Source organism: Streptopelia decaocto (genome assembly GCF_964273445.1).
Source record: "Streptopelia decaocto genome assembly, chromosome: 2".
Taxonomy (NCBI): domain Eukaryota; kingdom Metazoa; phylum Chordata; class Aves; order Columbiformes; family Columbidae; genus Streptopelia; species Streptopelia decaocto.
Window position 1 is genome coordinate 73,628,778 of NC_138655.1, and position 17,054 is coordinate 73,645,831.

A 17,054-nucleotide genomic window follows, 5' to 3' on the forward strand; every position below is an offset into this window, starting at 1 on the left:
CAACCTTCTTTCTTGCAATCACAGAATCACAGAATGTCAGGGATTGGAAGGGACCTTGAAAGATCGTCTAGTCCAATCCCCCTGCCAGAGCAGAAACACCTAGATGAGGTTACACAGGAATGTGTCCAGGAGGGTTTTGAATGTCTCCAGAGAAGGAAACTCCACAGCCTCCCTGGGCAGCCTGTTCCAGTGCTCTGTCATCCTCACTGTGAAGAAGTTTCTTCTCATATTTAAGTGAAACCTACTGTATTCCAGTTTGCACCCATTACTGCTTGTCCTATCACTGGCTGTCTCTGAGAAGAGCCTGGCTCCATCCTTGTGACAGTCACTCTTTACATATTTATAAACATGAATGAGGTCACCCCTCAGTCTCCTCTTCTCCAAACTAAAGTGACCCAGCTCCCTCAGCCTTTCCTCATAAGGGAGATGCTCCACTCCCTTAATCATCTTTGTTGCCCTACACTGGACTCTCTCCAGCAGTTCCCTGTCCTTCTGGAACTGAGGGGCCCAGAACTGGACACAATATTCCAGGTGTGGTCTCACCAGGGCAGAGTAGAGGGGGAGGAGAACCTCTCTCGACCTACTAACCACCCCCCTTCTAATACACCGCAGGATGCCATTCGCCTTCCTGGCCACAAGGGCACAGTGCTGGCTCATGGTCATCCTGCTGTCCACCAGGACCCCCAGGTCCTGTGCAATAAGCACGTAGAAATCATACACAAAATATACTCATCATGTGCATGTTTTTTCCTCGAGTTTTATGCTCAAGAACACAGCCTGGCTGCTGTGTCATTTTTTTCCAAAGACACTGGAAACCACTCACTTGCTACAGACAACTGTGATAGCATGTTGACTGCTAAACAAAAGGAAAGCAGTACTAGTTTGTACTCATGAACACATATAAACTCAAATAAACACAAATAAATACAAATCTAGACTGCAAAGCCCAGACCACAGGCCATATTTTCTTCTCATTTACATGTGTACAGCCTCAGTGACACTGGGCCACTGACTGACTCTGGCAATTGTCAAAGAGCATATCTATCCATTATGTAAATTAGAAATAAGCAAACCTCAGTAGGACACAAGTAGCCTTGTATTTCTTACATTGCAAGCTAAAATTCTGGGTCATAATAATTAACCTGAAACAGGAAAATGGTAGGCTGTGAAAATACCTCTGTTTTTAAAAATGTTACCAGGTGTTTGTCTACGACTGAGAAGCTGCATAGGTTGCCTAATAGAATTCAAAACATTACTTCACAACCTGGCCCTAAAAAACAATAAAAGAGTTTCCCTTCGAGTCTGATTCCCAGCATTATATGAAAAGACATTGTAAACAGTTGCTGGCTGGGACATATATGAGCTACAATAGCATGAGTGTTAGCATATACACAAGCTATCCATTTCATGCTTTTGAGGACTATCCATCCCAGTCACTTTCAGATAATGCAGGTCTTTAATAAAAATCTTCAAGTTTTTTGTTTTTCTAAACTGCTAACCTCATAAGTGGCAAAACATTTACATTTTAAAGTGAAAGCTCTGCTAGCTGAAGGGTCTCTTTGAATATTTGCATGCACTTTAATGACTCTGTTCTAAGGTTTATTTCAGTTTTTATAAAAAAACGTGTACTGAAATAGTTTGAAGCTTTGGCAAGTTACAAGGCCCATCAGTTTTTAAGATCTCTCTTGGGGGTGAAGATGCTGTGTCCTTTACAGTAGTTAGTCAGTGTAACAATTTTCTTTTTCTTTTTATGTTTTCATGGTTAAAAACAGTGATGCTTTTAATTTAGAGGAGCTGAACATATTATTATCTGTTCCATAGCTTAGGAAAGCATTCTCTATAATATTTGCATGTCACACTGTGTTGTGTTGGTCTCATTATTCCAGTGGAACACAAATGACCAAACAAGTGCCAGCCATCGTAAATGCTACACTCTGTAAAACAGCACAGTGACTGCAACCGCATTGAAAAGCCTTTCTGAGCTGAAGAACGGCAGTGAGAATGTGCTCTGTTATGACAGTATTGGATGCATTTTGATCTCACCAGAGAGAAACATATTTTACAATGGACTATTAGAAAGCTTGTAAAAAAGGCAAAGCACCTACCTAGTGAAGCAAATGACAACACTTCTATTGATTTAATTAAAATTGAAGTGGACTCTCTTTACTCATTATCAATTGATAGTAAATGCTATTGCTTGCATCAAATACTGTTGCAAACCACAAGTACTTTCAGTGGGATCTCTATAGGACTATTTACATTATGTAATAATCTACTCCACATGAGTAAAGGCATCACAACCATCTTGATCAATTGATCAAAGGCTGTGTATATGTGAGAACATTTACAGAAGTTCTGGAACAGAGAATTTTTCATATTATTTTGATCCTGGTGACTTAAATTTAGGATGTCTCCTTCTTAGAACTTTGCAAACACTAATTACTGAAATGCCTTTTCATCCTCCCTCAAAGAAGTAGACAAGAACTCTTTGTTTCATAGGATGGAAGTGAAAACAAAGCAAAAGAGGGCCATAACTTTTTACCTATATAAGGTGATGAAAAAAATGCCGTTCTTAACAATTTAGACAAAAAGCAAACTAAACTGTTGTGAACTTGCTATTTTCTTTGTAATCTGTGTGAGTTGCAGAAAATAAGCACCTACAAGTGCATTAACCTGAAATATGCACACATATAACTGCAGCAGAGTTGACTATGGTAAGGCACCATCCTTGTGGCCATTCTCTTTCTGGCACCAGAGGTTTCATGGACTGATCGATGAAGATCTCACAACAGAAATTCTGAAACCAGTAGTTGTGAAGGATTGGGAATCTTTCCTAAAATGAAAGCTAATGGTTATTCTGAATTCCAGAGAGAAGTCCTGAAAATCATGAGTGAAGCATAAATTCTTGAGATCTTCAGAAAGAACCTATGGTACACTATCAACAATCTTTTTGCATTGTACTCTACAGTTCCTGGGCAAATCTATGTTTTTAGGTCTACATTGACATGGCAAGATCATGTTATTTTCTTCTGCACAAGACCACACAGTAGTCAAAATAGAGTTTAAATGGGACTGATAGCTTTATACTGGAAAGTGAAAATTGTATAAATTGCCTTGCAAGCAGGGGAACCACTATTTTAATAAACCATGTAATATCAAAGGAGGCGAATATCTTAGTGACTGTTGTAATGGGCAACACTTTAAAGGGATAATCTTTCCTAATTCACCTCATGATTACATTAGGGATAAGTAGTTGATTCAAGATTTTACCCACAACTTCTGAGAGTGGTGGAGCTAGATCTTTCTTACATCTACCTGTGCCACATCATCCATAACTCCCAGGCACCAACTGATAACTCAGTGTTTTTTGCATGCTCTCCTTAACAAAGGGGCAAGAAGTTCTTATCTTATCAGCCTGATATCCAGTAAAAGTCTACTTCCCATCTACTTCAAGGATTCTACAGCTTTTGTTTTCTCCATGTATGGATAGGAATATTAATGGGTGTGTGTGGGGGGGTTGTTGTTTTTGTTTTGTTTTGTTTTGGTTTTTTGTTTGTTTTTGTTTTTAAATCAGACTCAAACAGCACACTGATAATCTGAGATGTAAAAATTGGAGGCTACTCTGAAAAAAAATAACATGTAACCAACTCACATGGCACAGTTCTGGACCAGAGGTTAGGTTAGTACACTAGATGTTGTATCGTCTTTGCATATGGTGTTTGACAAAATAATAAGCAATACTCAGAAAATTTAAAAAGTAGAATGATATGTGTGTGTCCATGTATGTGTGTGTGTTTGTATGTGCCTATGTTTGCATTCTTTCTATCTATATATTTTTTACTATGTCACTAAACAGGTCTTAAGTGTTTGGCTTGCTTATTTCCTTCTTCCTTCTTTGTGACTATTATGTATAAACCCTTGCATTCACTATTACATTTTTGTCTGAAAGTAATCCATGGGGTTTTTTTGTTCTTTTATTTATTTATTTATTTATTTATTTGTATTTTTTTTATTATTTTTATTTTTAATAAACAGTATTTTCAATACTGATTCTTTCATCAGTGTTGCTTTCCATGCACAGGTTTCTAAAACAGTTGTTCCTGGAAAACAGCCAGAGCTATAATTAACATACAAGAAATGCCCCAGGATACTTTCTTATTTTTCTGCACTGCAGACAAAGTATTTGTTTTCTGAGAAATGTTAACGTATCTGGATCAGAATAGAAAGTGAGAATAATAGAACAGACTGCAGAGATTAATTTGGGCAAAATAAATTTGGACACATGAGAAAACTAAAACAAAAAGGGGAAAGGATTTTTATAATTTTATTTTTTTGAATATTCGGGAAAAAAATGTACACTTTAATTTTATTATTTGGTAAACCATTCTGTGTCATTTACTAAGACAATGTCCTGGTAGGTGCTATCAGATATTTCTCACATTATGTAAAATTCCCAATTATATTTTTAAAATTACTATTTACAGACAGAAATCAAGAGAAATGCTAAAATATTGCCACACGTTTTCTTGAAAAATCCAATGATGTCTGAACTTAGCCATGAATGACTAAAACAGACCAGAGACAGCATTTTCACAATTCAATGAAATATCTCTGTTATAGAAGTATAGCTGATAATTTAGGGGAAGATTCTGAAATCCTTCACTAATCAGTTACAGTGAAATCTGCTTTAAGGTTAAAATATTTCTACCTTTGTAAGTATTTCTCCAAAATATCTTCAAACTTAAAAGAGTTACAACATTCTAAATCTGATTCTGAAATACACATACTTTTACCAATTTAAATGTCAATTTAAAATGAGGATAACATCAGCAAGCAGACTGCTTAGTATCCTACTGAGCTTCTGACCTCACCTTTTGAGAATGAGTTAAACAAGCAATTGAATTTTTATGTAGTTAAAACAAACCTCAGACAGTTAATATCTTCTTATAGGTACCAGAACTTGAAAATAAATTCTTAGCAAACCCACAGCCTCTGATAACCTCTTTGCCTGATATCATAGCAGGAAGAAACAAAGATTCTGTAAGTAAGAATTCTTAGATAATTTTTTCCTCTTACCGGCACACGCTCCTGCTCACATGAGATTGCAGGATGATGGTAAATACATGTGTATGTATCTATATAGCTGTAGCTATATCTATATCTATATATACATGTTACGTAGACACCTTCCACCTTTTGTGGCCTCCCCTTTTTTTACAATGACAGTTGTCAAATGCTGGAGCAGGTTACCTGAGGAGATGGTGCAGTCTCCATCTGTGGAGATATGATCTAGCTGACCCTGCTTGAGTAGGGGACTTGACTGATGATTTCCAGAGGTCTCTTTAACCTAAACTATTCTGTGATTCTCTGTGATACATGTTTAAATGTGTAGCTTGTATGAATCAACTTGCCAAATTACTAAATCTTGATCTCATAATGTCTCTTCATAAAACAGTTTTCTGTATGCCATACACCTAATCATTCTCATTGTTTGTTTCTGGACACTCTCTATTTCTTCATCCATTTCAGGACTGAATCTGAAGAGAGTGTTCCATTGATTTCCAATGTGATACTTGTGTGCTTTATCTCCTGTTCATTATCCATCTTACCAAGTTTACTTTCTCTAATTGCTGCTGTGAAGTGCAGAGTTCTCTTCAGCTTGAGCTGTCTGCAATGATAATTACTATTTATCTTTCTGTGAATCTTTACATGTAGCTACCTTAAAGCAATTTCTATGAAAAGATGTCTTAAGCAGCAGCTTTGCCAGTTTGTAGGTTTCAAACTAGAACAAAAATGAATTGAAGTCATTTGCCATCATGTTGGTAGTACATCTCCAGAGCATGTCAAGGTCTTTTGTTTTAAACAGAATTTTTGCTTATCTTAGGACTTATCTTAGAAACATATGGTTAAAGTATGACTTCTTTCATATCATACTTTATCCTGATATGTTCTTGTCCTCAAACAGACAGAAATCCACGGGTGTCAGTTAATTTCAGAAAGTCTAGAACTGTCTGATTAGATTGTCTAGTATACTTATGAGGCAAGGACAGAAGAGATTCTGGTTAATAAAAACTTTGATAACTGAAAAACGCTTCTAGATACATCAAAGTTGACATTCTTGACACCACTGAATGTACTAACAAAAGTTCCACATGCTAATTGAGAGCAGCATGACCCTACAATTGGAAAATGTATTTGCAGTGAAATTATACAGGAGGTTATTAGAGTATAAAGTTCAGGTTTGAGCTTTTCCGCTCCTTCTCCATTTCTTTAAGGGTTGCTTTGTCAATGCAACAGAGGCCTCTCCCTTCTTTGCTAAAATCACTACTCAGGGCCTGTATTGAAGACTAATCACCCCTGAAACTATACCAGGCAAGAGTAATATATGCAAATTGATGCTAGAAAGAGAATAAGCCCTTCTTTGTACACATTTGGTCTAATGGTGAAATCATGGAATCTCATAATTTATTCTGCAGTAGCCTTGTTGCCTAATAGACTGATTCTACTCTGATGCCAAGTGTAAAATACTCACTAACAGCAGCAGAAATAAACACTCCTTCAAGACAGAATTCTACTGTAAACCCTAAGATCTTTTCTGTGCTGGAAAAAAAGCCAAACTTATTTTACTAAACCATTTCTAACATTGGTAAAGTGGTTTGAATACCTTCCACAAAGCAATAAAACTTAGTTAACTTTTGTTGAGATTCACTGAAGGTTTGAACTAAAAAGTACAGGGTTGACCATCTTACTCATCACCTAATCTCCAGCTAGTAAGGATGATGTGGATGCTAAAACTTTACAGAAGTTTAGAGTGATTGAACAATATCATAGAAAATTCCATCAAGAGTTATTAAACAAACAGTTATGGTATCTAGCTGAAGAAGTCCCTAAGCTGAAGCTTCAGAGTATTTTGAAGAAATATCACTGCTTACTTGTCCTGTCCATATACTTTATCTTGGGTATCTTCTGTTGACCATGGTAATAGCTGTTCAGCTCAATAATAGACCTTTGGTGTGATCAATTTATTTATTAGGAAAAAGTTATTGACAGTTTTGAATAAAATTATTTTCTTGTCCTTGTTTTCTTCTTCAAACAAAACGATAAGAGCATTTTAACTAGTGGAAATCTCAGGGTACAAATATTCCAAAAAATGACAGAGAGAATAGGACCTGAGTCAATGAAATTAATAGCACAATGACCTCTCTAGGCTAATTAATTTTCTTCTATTGTGAATTAAGGCCATAACATCAATACTACTCTTTTTAGGAATACCTAAGTTTTGTTATATTTGTTATATTGGTAGAGCTATTTTCAATAGAATCCTTAGATTAGCCTCTGATCCAGTTCATAGTAAGAAACTCTTCAAAATATTTAGAGAATTAAGGCCTAATTCTGTAGTTGAAATGCTGCTTACCAAGGGAGAAAAATAAAGTGTCTGGGATATCATGAAGTAGAATAAAACCAGAACATTTTTTGCAAAAGAAAATACTGGTTGTTTTTTTTTTTTTTTTTTTAAAAAAAAAAGTGCTTTGAACGTATCTATAAAGGGCTGGATGAAGGACAACTGATTCATATAATTTAACAAAACTACCCAAGAGCCTTTGACATTTTTAGGAATAAGATTCTACAGAAGAAACAAACTATTTGTTTCAAACCAAACATAATCCCATGTTCTGGAGTGCATCACGCACAGCCTAGCTGTCTCATTGATGCGATTGTCTCACTCTACAATACACTGGTCCCACCTTGAGTACTGCATGCAGTTTTGGGTGCCTCAGTATAAGAAGGACATTAAACTATTAGAGTGTGTCCAGAGAAGGGCAAGCAAGATGGTGAAAGGCCTTGAGGGCAAGAATTATGAGGATCAACTGAAGTCACTTGGCTTGTTCATCTCGGAGAAGAGAATGTTGAGGGGTGACCTCATCACAGTCTACACCTTCCTCAAAAAGGGCAGTGGAGGAGGAGGTGCTGATCTCCTCTCTTTGATGACCAGCAGCAGGACATGAGGAAAACGAATGAAACTACATCAGGGGAAGCTCAGATGGCACATTAAGAAAAAGTTCTTCACTGAGAGGGTGGTCGGTCACTGGAACAGACTCCTTGGGGAAATGGTCAAGGCACCAAGCCTGCCAGAGTTCAAGGAGCATCTGGACAATACTCTTAGTCATATGGTTTAATTTTAGGCAGTCCTGCAAGGATCAGGAAGATGGACAAGATGATCCTTACCACTAACTTCCAAATTGAGATATTCTATGATTGTATGAAATAAAATAATCTTGAGAGGAGTAGAAATATTATAATGAAGACAAGGTCAAAGAGTACAATTACACGACCAGTTAAAAAAAAACACCAAACCAAAACAACCAACTGAACAGAGCAAGGACTTTACTGCACTCAAACTTTTACTGTCTAGTGTTTATCGATGGTTTTAAAGGAAGTGTAGGACAGTAGTAATTCTATTTATTAAACTTTCCAGGTATCACTGAGTTATTTAAATTAGAAAAGATCACAGAGATTGAAAGAAACTTTGGAGAGGCCTGATTCAAGTAGTTTACTCATCAACATAATAATTTTTTAATTTCACATTGAAAGGGAAAGTTCCCACTTCTCCAGCATCTCAGAGGACTCTAAATTCGTGGAAGCCACTCCAACAGCAGACCTGGAAATTGCTGTAGATTGTTTGATATGCAGCTGTACTTGGGAGTCTAACAAGAAGTTAGGTTACATGAAGACTAATAGGGTAATTAACATTGGCATATAATGACTTTTTATAACTAATGGTATGACCTCATTTGGAGTGTGCAGTGCTGATCACCTATCCCAAAAGGGACATTGCAGAACTTAAGTTAGTTTTTAGGATATTGAAAATTATGACCAGTGGACTGGAAGTGCTTGCATAGGAAAATAAACTGAGTAATTAGGACTGATCCCCAAAGAAGCAGAAGAAAAATGCATGATAAAAGTACATTATATAAGAAAAAGCATTAGAAATCATAACATTCTGTTCCTTTGTCTCATAAAGCAAATACAAATAAATGTGATGACCTTAAAAAGCTGTCAATTAAAAACTGATTCAAAGAGATTTCCATTCATGAACTGTAAACTGTGGAACTTACTGCCATAGAAAATTACAAACACCAAAAACACAGCAAGAATTTTACAAAAGATCAGCTCATTTACTGGTTGTCAACAACAAATTAGGCAAATTATCACCATGGTTGCCAGAAATAGCAGGATGCTGGATTCATTGAACTTGGAACTTCTTTTGCCTTATTTTCCTAACATGTTCTTATCAACAAGCTGGAGTACAAGACCCTGATTCTTACAGCACAGATCAACTTCAAATACATAGTAGGTCTAGTATTACCTTTAACTAGTACTAACCTGTTGAGGGGGACATGCCACAGTTTCCCAGTCATGCACAAACTACCTGCTAAAGAGGGTATATTTGCTTTGTGGTAGGAATGAACAAGCTTACTCCAGAGAAAAGAGTCAAGTTCAAAACTGTGTCCCATTCATCCCAAAAGGCACTGAGACTATCTGAGACCTAGATTTTCCACTCTGGAAGTATTAATTTTGCACAAACTACTGATTGTCTTACTTTCCTATTAATTTCCAACCTTCTTCTTAGCATATAAATTACATTCTTATTTGTTTTATAAGTCAGAAATGTGAAGTCTTGATCACTAGAAAAAAGACAATTAAGACAAAGTAAAGAATAGTTACTGTACATGTTGAGACTAAGAGGTACAACTCTAAACCAATGTTTCTTTGCTGTTATATGCCCTGCACTAGTGTTTTCATAAAGAAAAGTTACTGAGGATGGCAACTCTTCTGCTCTGTTTAGACTAGTAAATAAAGCATCTCCAAAATTGTGCTTTGCTCTTAAGGTTAATTGGCATAGCACAGCTGATATCTCATACCTGGTCTGTTAAACTCATTAGTCTCTGGAGTAACTGGCATGTAGTAACTCTGTTAGTTGTGATTGGCCTTGGCACCTACTTTCTATACATTTTAAGGCTATATATTCCATTCTTGTTTGTTCATTCATGAGACATCAACCCGCCTATAAGGTTTAGGAGGTTGCCCTTTGAGAACCCTGCTCACTGTTGCTGCCAAAACACCTCAGGGAACCTCTGAATTCCTGCTATTCCCAGGCAGCCACTTGGAACGTTGAGAGGCTTTTTCTTCTATAGATAACCATGAACACCATGATTCACTAGAAAGTGAGGATGCAGAGTGGAGACCATGTGCCTATTAATGGAAGAGTCCACACCCAGATTTACCTCTCCTGCAACATCTTTGGACACTGAACCTTCCCTATCTGAGGATCTGGCCTCTAAATGACAGATGAAACACAAGCTCTGCTTTATGTGCTATTATGGACTCTACAAAGCCCTGATAGAGAGTGGTAACCCGGGCAAGTGCCAGAAAAAAAGGGAACTGAGAGCAGGGCAAAGAATGCAGGGAGCAGGCACCAAAAGTTGTGTTTTTGTGGTAGACTCTGCAAAAAAGTTTGGGCTGCAGACTATTGAAAACACATGAATGAAAGAGGTGGGTTTGTTGTTTGTTTTGTTTGTGTGTGGTTTTTTTGTTTTGTTTTGTTTTGTTTTGTTTGTTTTTTTTCTGAGGGGCTTTGGAACCATGCTGGAAACAGCAGCATGTCCTTTTACTGGGTATGAACAGGTCAGTGGAGATTTTGAGGCACAGACATTTATATATTTCTGCTAGGATCATTCATGTTTGGTAGGCCTGTGTATCTGACTATATTTACCTCAACTGTGGCATAAATGCTCCTAGTTGGGTACCCTGAGATATGATATAACTGGTTGCTATGCAGAGATACACCTCTGTGGCTATGTTTTTGTCTGAGATACGGTCAATGGCAGACTGTTGCATAAGACGAAGGCAGATTCATTCACTGTCCTCCCAAATCCAGTTCCAATGGATATGTTGCCCACTGTCACCCAGTTGTCAGGCCAGAACCTGACACTTCTGCTACGTGGACAGTCACCAGAGCATTGCCCTGGCCTTGCTTTTGCCATGGAGACAGGTGATCAGGTGGTGGTAGTGAACAGAGGTAGCCAAGAGAACAATCCTCCCAGGCATCCTCACTTCCTCTCATGGTCCTCAGAGAAATGAGGTTCAGTTCTGACATGGGTCAGGGGAGTCACTAAATTGAAACCCCAGGACATGGGTTGCTAGCTGATATCCCTTTGGCCAGACATACAGTAGAGTTAAGTAACTCAAAAGGGTGTCTATACCAACCTGTACAGCATCAGTGGTTCCTGATATGGATCCAGGCAGCAAAATACAAACTGAGAGCTCACAGCCTAGAAAACAATTTTGCAGAATAAGACCTGGGGGTCTTGGTGGACAGTAAGATGGGTGGGAGTCAGCAGTACTCCTTCACATGGAAGAGGACAGCCAGCAGGTTGAGGGAAGAGATTCTTCCCCATCTGCTTGACATTTGTTCAGCTGGTTAGATGGGCAAGAGAAAAGCTAAGGTAAGCAAGGTAAATAATGTTGTTTAGACTTTAGCAAGAGAAATGGGTAAGATATGAACTTACAATGGACTAAAAGTGGCTTGATTGCTGGCTGCATCATGCAACACCAAAGGCTGTGATTACCAGTGTAAAACTGACAGATGACTACTAGTGGTGCCATCATGGGACAACACTAGGACAAATACTGGGTAATTCCACCAGTAACAACCCATAGCAAATTTGTGGGTGACACCAAACTAGGCATAGGTGAATGCTTTGAAGAGCAGGGCTGCTGTTCAAAAGAACATCCACAAACTGGAGAATCAGGCTAACAGATACCTCATAAAATTTAACAAAGGCAAGAGCAGTGTCTTGCACTTGCTGCAGTGTGGGTTGGAGAAAGACTGGGTAGGGATCAGCCTTGCAGAAAACCACCTTTGGGTCTTGGTGGAGAAGCAGCTGATCAGAAGTTAACAGTAGACCTCTATGATGATGGAGGATACTCACATAGTGTGTGAATTCAGAGTGTAGCCAGTAGCTCAAGAGAACTGATTCCTCCCCTCTCTTTGGCCCATGTGAGACCTTGCTGGGAAGACCATATACAGTTTGGGCTTCCCAGCCTGTGCATACTAGGCAGCAACTTCATGGAGCAAGCCCAATGCAGGGCCCCCAGGATGAGGAGAGGCTCTCCTTTGATCCTACCTCCTCCCTATCTGCTTGGTCAGGGAAAGTAATGAGGCTACCTCCGCTGCTCCTGTGGGTGGATTGGGATTGCATGTGCATGCGAACGGGCAAGGCCTGCTAAAATATGACTGGGGAATGAGGCCAGAGCAGCATGCCGGACAAGCACCAACTTTTCTATATATCTGGGACTCATTCCTGACCTGTGCTAAACTTTGACCCCATTCCCAGGAATTACAAGTGTGTGAGTTATCAAAGGAGAGAGCTGATTAAATGATGGTGCTCAGATGTAGTCTGGTATTGTTTTAATTTTTAATATTGTTGGTATCATACAGATTGTATGACTTTGGGTAAACCTGAAGAAAACCTTAGTAAGGACATGTTGCCAAGTACTGGTCTTGTGCAAATGCATCTTTTTTCCTAGAAGTGCAACCTGACCAAACCTTGTTTGATTATTTTGCAACTCTCTCCAGGATTATGCTTGTGCTGGCTTCAAAAGCACATCTTCCAAAGTGTGGAGCTGCTTGTCTTCTTCAAATAAATGGTTGAGGAAATCGGAAATCTTAAATTTTGACAGAACTCTATTGTTTTGTACTTCAAAATGGACAAATTACTTTCAATAAAATAATTAAAACACCTCAAAAACAACATGATGGAGCCATGACAAGTTTTCTTTTCAAATGGTTACTATGCCCATCATAAGCAATTCAGAAAGAGGTTATATGATGAAAAATGTTTGACATTACTGGGTTTTTTTCAATGGTAATACTAGCTGCCTAATTTATTCTGTGGATATAATATTATTTCTAACAGTGAACGAACTTCTGTATAAAATTAATCAGACAGAATATGATTTTTGAAAACTTTGTTTGGGCTGCATATTATCTACAGAATGTTATTGGAAACTTATCTTACTATTTAGCAGAATTTGAATGAGTTTTTAATATCATAAGACAAAATACAAACAAACAAACTTAAAAGGGATTTACACTGCACATGAGGGATTTAACCAAAGAATGAGAAGGAAGAGCTGAAGTATTTGTGCTAATCAGGGAGGAATTGGACTTAATTAACTCTCGTGGAGCATTTACAATTTTCAGTGAGTGACTCAAATCTGTAATACACTTGACTGAATCTTACTGGATTTTGTGCTTCAAATGTTTTACTAACAGTCCACTGAGGTGTGAAAGTACAGTAAGTTCTTACTGTGGGAGGAAAGGTGCATTTCTTAGGAGTACAGATGAACCAAAAATAGATCACTGTTTCTCCCACATGAAATATGCTACTCCACACAACAGAGCTGAATTTATTTCTAGGTACTGAGGTCCTATCAATGTTCCTTCTTACCAGTTGTGGCAAGCCTTTATCACAAATATCATTTATAAAAGAAATCTCAAAACATTTGACCTCCTACTGCCAGGTACACTTTAAGGAACCATTTGTTTGTTTTGACAATAAACAATCTAAATAAGTAAACAATAACAATCTAAAATAAATAATTAATCAACAAAGATACCTTTTGTATATTTGCTTTTTCCGATTTGCAACTCATTTTAAGGACTACTTGTCTTCTGAGGCATGCTTCATAATCATGATTAGAACTTTTTTTCCCCCTTCTTTATATTTCTATGGAATTGCTTTTCAGGCTGTATGCAATTTTAGGCAAATAGCACTGTGGCTAAAGAATATCCATACCAAGTAATCTGCCTTTTTTTAAGTCAATGAAAGATTTCATGGCTTGTTGACAAATCTATGATGCTGTAATGCACATCATTTCAGTATTTTCTATTTTTAGTAAGAAAAGCAACACAGGGGCTTACATCAAATTATGAAAACTGACAAAAGCTGAAGCCTTATATTTTCTGTTCCACATTTCAAATGTTGTTGTGAATGGGAAATATTTGGATCTGTTTAAGCAATAGAAATAAGTGAGTTTATATATATTTTTGAAGAACTAGATGCTGGTTACATCAAATCCTTTTCCATCTAGTCTTGCCAGCAGCAGGTAATCTGGTTCAATTAACTGATCTTCAAAAGCAGAGTACATTTTGCTGAGTAAACATAATGTTTCTGTGACTTCAGGTAAGTGAGATATTGGAAGGCAGCACAAATCTTTGTTGTCTCAAATAGAGCTCAGAGAACTTGGAGAAAGCCCAGATAGAGACCAAAACTGTCTAAGTGGCTTTATCTGTTTACCTTGGGGTGTTTTTTAGAGTAAGTCTGAAGCTGGTAGCAACAGATATGTTAAGAGGTCAAAACGTTCTATTAGTACTCTTCTTCCAGTTGCTTGAAACTTTATCACAGTGTACCTGCTTAATTTTAATTTTTCAAATTTGGTCTTTATCTACTCTTATCAGCCTGAGCAAAGTTTGATCAAAAACTGTTCTGTTTTTTCTGGAGCTTAGTTGTTTAAGGGTGAGAAAATGCAGTTCAGGTGATTTCAAGAATATCAGTATTTTTCTGAATAAATCCTCAGTTTTGCAATACAGGTAATATTGGGTGTGCTTCAATTCCTCCCTGACTTGTAGACAGTGTGTGCAGAACATCAAGCCATTTAAATATTGGGGCTACATTTGTCTTAATTTTCCAGATACAATATATAGTGGAGCCATCAAGCCATTTAAATATTGGGGCTACATTTGTCTTAATTTTCCAGCTACAATATATAGTGGAGCCATCAGGTAGAAAGTCCAAAGTCTGAAACATAATCAGGGTCTGCAGACAACCCTGCAGCAGCTCACCTATGTTTGTTGAAAACTGAAGTAGGTGAATACACAGGAGAATCTGAACAGCACTGTGGTTTTACTGGAAATACCTAAAATCATGCCAGGATTTATACATAAGCTCTAGAAGCTGAAACTACCTGTTTTCCTTAGCCATGTAATACCCAAATCATACACAATTTCAAGCAGCAAGATTCATCTTCTTTGAGCTTTCTGCACAAACATGCCATTGAGATTGGAAAACAAAGATTTCATGAGTGGGAAACTTCTCTTTTTTACTTTTTGAAGGACCTAAAAAAATATTTTAAAAGCATTTTATGACCTCCATTGCAGAGCAAAGCCTCAGGGTCTTGTCACAGTACACAGGCAAGTATCGTGCACTTGTGTGTGCATGCTCTGGGTAAGTAGGTGCACCTCAGAACAGGAGCACCCAGGCAACTGTACTGGGTCTGCTTGCTGATACTACCTGCAGATTGAGCTGTTCTTCCATCCTGGCTGCAGTGCACTTTGAAACCCATAGATGCATCAACAGGAAGTGAATACAAAACATTAATCATAAACAAATGGTCATCAGGACTTCTTATTCACAACTCTGATATTACCAGTGATACTGTTCTCTGTGAATGAGAAAATTCAAGAAATGCTTTTCAAACTGTGCAGTCTGTTTTTCCAGTCTACCTCCAAAATAACATGATCACATGCCCAGAAAAAAATTTCTAGAGGCTGCCAGTCAGAATATTGAAGATAAGTGAGTAGAGATAACTTAGCAATAGCAAGGACTGGATGAGCAGAGAACCATCCGTTTTCTTTTGCCATGATACAGTTTTTACTCTGGAAATTCTTCGTTTTGTCAACAGTCTGGTTCCAGTTCTCTCCTTCAAGGTCTCTTGTCCTCAGCTGAAGACATGTATAATTTATTACCTTTTTCTTCTGGTCTCAGCTGAAAGTAAAAACCCCCAAAATATCAAGTATAATGACATTTGAGTTAGACTTGCAGAACACCATATTTTTCACTCTGTTCATGTCCTAAATATCTTTCCCAAAACCCAACACAGTTGATCAACACTTATGAATTAAAACAGCCATTTCAGGTTTGTGAAACCTGAATCGCCTGAAACCAGTGATTTCCCAACCCAGCTGGAGCTTGCTGGTAGTACATAATACAAATAGTGACATAAATAAAAATACAAAAATATTAGAATAACCACATTTAAAAATATTTATTTTGAAGAATACAGAAGAATTGAAAACAATAGAGAAATTCCATAGAAAAGTCTTGCATAAAAATAAATCGTATAGCAAACTCCATGTGTCATCATGTAATTACGTTCCCCATTGATCTCCTTTGGTATAGGTCTACTGCAATGGAGATTCATTAATTTACCCCCACCAAGAATCAAACCTGTGCATCCGTTCTTCCCACCTGGTTTAATCTCGCAGCCCCAAGTTTCAGACTACATGTCTAATTCTTCCACTGAATTTAAATTTCTTTTTTCACCAGTTGTGTGTCACTTCAAAATGCATTTCACATATTATTTTAGTTGACATTAAAGAAAACAGACATAGATTTTTTTGAATATTCACCACATTTTTCCTTAGATGACACTTTGTAAAGTTTGTATGCAAAAAATGCCAGATGTAATGAAAACAAAAAAAGATTCGCATAGTATTGGTTTTTGTTTATTTTCGCTTAAATTGAAAAAGCACTGACAAATAGTACAATTTCATTTTAGCAATGGCTGTGGTTGCCTGTTGCCTAAGTGGTACTCTGAGGCATGTGGAAATGTACTGGTTTAGAACTAAAACTTCTACAGAGCACAGACATAAACCCCCCCCTAAATCTGTCTCAATATTGCAAGATGGCAAACAGCTAAGGAGAGGTAAATAAATAGATCATATTCAAATTTGCAAACCACCATCAAGAACAAAAACTTTTATGCAACCAAGTCAGTTAATAGATTTGCATAAAACAAGTGATTACTGGTGATAGCGATTACACTGAGTCACAGCCTTGTCATGTTATGGTGGTCTTTAAAGGGTCTACTTCAGACTTAATTGGAGCTACTATGATGTGTGTTTGTTCATATTTATGCAAAACTGCTATAGGATAGAGGTGCAGAAGAAATGCTATGCAAGCCACAAACCATCATCTGCGTCAGTATAC